Here is a 3871-nt window from a genome sequence, read left to right as displayed (position 1 = left end):
TATAATGTGACATCCGAGCACGGAGCCCTTGTTCTTTTGTTTAATAAATTGTCACCATAGTCACTGATACGCGCATATTAAATGAAGCATAAGTATTCAGGGACCGAATGCTACTCACATGTTGTACAAGCTACCTGCAAACCAAATTTGAAGACGAAATATTTTGGCAACACACACACACACACACACACACACACACACACACACACACACACACACACACACACACACACACACACACACACACACTGACAAAAACAATATCGCCTTGCCCTGCTAAAGGCGGGCTATAATTAATGACGAATCAGTTTCACAAACCATCATTTCGCGTTGATACAAGGGACATGGTACAATTTATTTTATCAACATCAGTATCATGATGTACATTTTTCCTCACAGAGAACGCTGTTGTGATTAGTTATTTTCCATCCGTCTGTGAACTGGCTAGGAAGGGTGTTCCCAAAGTCCAATTGTCCACCTCCAGCTTATCAACAGAAGACTGCCCCATCTTCCTTCACACATCACCTGCCGATAGTGCTTTATTACCCAGCATCTCTCCTGTGATACGCTTGGGATATCACAGTCAGACCTGATGTTATGGTAGTGGTGGGGGTGTTTTGATGACGTGTCGCTGAGGCCATATGGAAGAACACTGAAAAGGGTGATATGCAGTGTTAATTCTCACACTATTCCCTGCTGCAGCCTTGATCTATCCCGTGACCAAACAGTCCCCAGCCCACAACTCTCTAATGCCTAAGATGACTGATAAATGTAGTCGCATTAGAGTAAAGAGAGAGTACTGAAAAATGACTGACCGTTTCATTAGTGTTAGGTTTAAGGGAAATAATGGCCATAAACCGAAGCCATTCCCGGTGTTCTGTGTTGTAGTATTTGCCATGGAAAAAATATACTCTAGTCATGTAGGTCCCGGAGCTGGAAGAGAATGGGAGAGATTAGACCTTAATTATGCAGCTGAGTTAAGCCCCGAACTAAATAATCTTTTTTTTTCTTTTTCCTCGAATCTTGTCTGGACAGTAGATTTATAGGCCACCATTATACACAACTGGGAAATTCGCCAGGCACCTAAAAGGGATTTTTAAGCCCCGGTCTTTACTGCATATTAACACTTTATCAAACCAATTCAGTAATTCACTGGAGCCTCCCCTGTCCGGATGGGTAGGGTGTGTATCTACCAAATCCCACAGACAGGGTTCCATCCCACTTACGGGGGGGCAGTAGGTGAATAAGTAAGTTTTTCGCCTTATTCCCACATGTCCACAGCCTTTCAAGGTTCCGTGAAGGTTATATAGACAGCCACTCCAGCAACACGAATGTCGACTTACGATTCTCGCCCTTCACTCTACAGTCTCTCCTCTGGTGTACTGTGTCACGGGGTTTTTGAGATTATGCAATATTCATTCATTCATTGCCAGACGCCATGTATCCCAAACGGGGTGGCCAATGGCTTAGAGTTAATTGTTTTACAGGGAGGGGCACTAATCCTCCACCAACCCCACTTGACACGTAGGGATGCCAACAGCATCTGGTGTTCCCAGGTGGTCACCCATCCAAGTACTAACCAGACCCAACGTTGCTTAACTTCGCTGATTGGACGGGAAGCGGTGTACTCAGCGTGGTATGGCTGTTGTTGTTATATGCAATATTAAAGAATAATATTCAATAATACTTGATTCTTTAAAATGTTACTTGAGAACAGGACAATGAACTGACTTGTGAAAATCAAGCAATGATTACTTTATCTGACTTACTTCGCCGAATCTCTAAGGACGAGAATTTATAAACTTTCTCAACAGTACACAGCAGAGACTAATTACTCACACGTGCTGTTTATTAGTACTGTTGGCCTCTGGAGAAAGTGACTGCACCCCTGATAATCAATAACTAATACTATTAATGATAAACAGGTTCTTGCTGGTGCATTAACTCCTGGTTGCACAACGGATTATAAGTTTAGTACAAGAGGACTGGCCTAAGTACCAGTTGTGAATAATGCAAAGCGTTTATGCAAACTAGCAGCTATAAGTGAAATAAGCTTAATGTGGAGAAATAAAACACGAGTTTACATTACATTAAGCTCAAGAGAAAAGAACTGTGAATTTATTAATTACAATGAAACAAATTTACGTTACATGTTTCAAAATGAAGTCAAAAATAAGAACACACTCACTCGCTCACTCAAAAGCTAAACTCTTAAACCTAGGAAAAACGAAAGGAAAATACTGGTCAGAAAGGGGCTAGGCGGGATGAACTGGGCGTCGTTGCTGAGGAAGGACACTGCCGCACACGCTAAACCTCTACGCCGGATCACACTGAGTGGAGACTTCAGGAACCCGCTGAAAAACGACCTGGTCTCACGGCTTTTCAATCCTAACTGAATTCAAACAAGCGAGGCGAGGACTGAGGCCAGCCGCCAACTGGTAACGGCTAACGAAAAAAGAGTGAGCGAAACGCGCCCATAATAAATCACTCAGCGAAAGCACTAATGTCGTGTACAAGGACGATCACTTATGAAACAATGAAAAATGTTCTGAAAACACTCCCAATCGGGTGAATACGTGGCAATTGACTGAGTGATACTTATGGGAATTCACTAGAATTCGCGGTTTCCCACAAAGTTCAATGTCACGAGTTTATTTAGATAGAGAATCGCGCCAACTCGTGACATACTGGATGGGGGCGGATCACTTCTCCCGTAACACAACAGTATTCCTCGGCCTTCTGAGCTTGAACATGTATGGTACAGCTGCCCACTCATGTTAGGCCTGTGCAAACTCCAGGCTATAAAACATATATTCAAGTAATCCACACTCTTACCTTATATTTAATGTACCTTCTTATTCTTTTAGCTGTGGCTAATTTTCTTCAGCTAAAACAAAAGGATTGCCTAACGTTACTTGCATTAAAAAAAAATAAAAATGGTACAACGTTAAATTTTTTTTATTATGCTCTGCTGGGACTCCCTGAGATAAATAAAATAGTCTGAATTTAGCCCGGACAGAATGGGAACTTCAGACCCAGCCAATCACCCTTTTTCTACCCCCCCCCCGAAATCAAACTTTAAAGAATAATCTGTTTGAACTGCGAACGAACATCTTCAAAGGTTGTGCAAAGTTCACCCAGCATAACCACCCATAACCGTCATAACTCAGTCCAGTTAGAGAGAGAGAGAGAACGAGAGAGAGAGTGAAAGGTGCTCCAGGACTTGATACAGTAACTGAACGAGGTGATTCTACGGCTGGTTATTATTAATAATGATCAGTAATGGCTTGACCACCATACTCCAGACAGTTGAACCTGTGATACGACTGGTAGTCAAGGCGATCATTGTTATGATACTCACATCGGAGCATATGTGTGTGGGGTGGGTAGACATGGGTGAGTTGGACTGGCTGCAGAGGTGGTGGGTAGTGGAGTATGCTGGGGAAAGTGTATACTGTGAAGATGAGTGTTGTAGGTAGGGTTGTAAAGTGCAAGTCAAAGATGAGGAGCAAAAAATGAATGAGGTTGGCGGAAAGGAGTGGGTGAGTGGCTGGGGTAGGCCAGGACAAGTGCACTCTGTAAAGATGGGTGTTGTATGAGAGGCAGCAGTGATGGCGGGGGCATATTTCTCTTTAAAATTCGTTGGGAGGGGTAGGAAATGAGCAGGATGGCTGGAGAGAGATGGATGAGATGGGTGAGGATCGTGGCTGGCTGGTGCGGCAGGGTGGAGGAATACACCTTGTGAATACTGGGACTGTGAGAAAACCAGTACAGCCATGGTGATGATTTATTTGATTTTCAAAAGTATCATCGTAAAAGAAAGCATTTATTTTATAACCATATCCCAAGATAGTAATAATGAAAGCGGACT

General features: G+C 43.0%; 1 non-coding gene across 1 annotated transcript; it reads right to left on the bottom strand.

Annotated features, from left to right (window-relative positions):
• Positions 1 to 1531: 1531 nt before the first annotated feature.
• LOC145409460 (5S ribosomal RNA) lies at positions 1532 to 1650 on the bottom strand. Its single transcript, XR_013899114.1, has one exon. It is a non-coding gene; the product is annotated as a 5S ribosomal RNA (ribosomal RNA).
• Between the last annotated feature and the right edge of the window lie 2221 nt (positions 1651 to 3871).

Source organism: Coenobita brevimanus, chromosome 80 (genome assembly GCF_032717465.1).
Source record: "Coenobita brevimanus isolate Jiangsu-jjx chromosome 80, ASM3271746v2, whole genome shotgun sequence".
Taxonomy (NCBI): Eukaryota; Metazoa; Arthropoda; class Malacostraca; order Decapoda; family Coenobitidae; genus Coenobita; species Coenobita brevimanus.
This window is presented reverse-complemented; position numbering and strand designations above follow the sequence as displayed.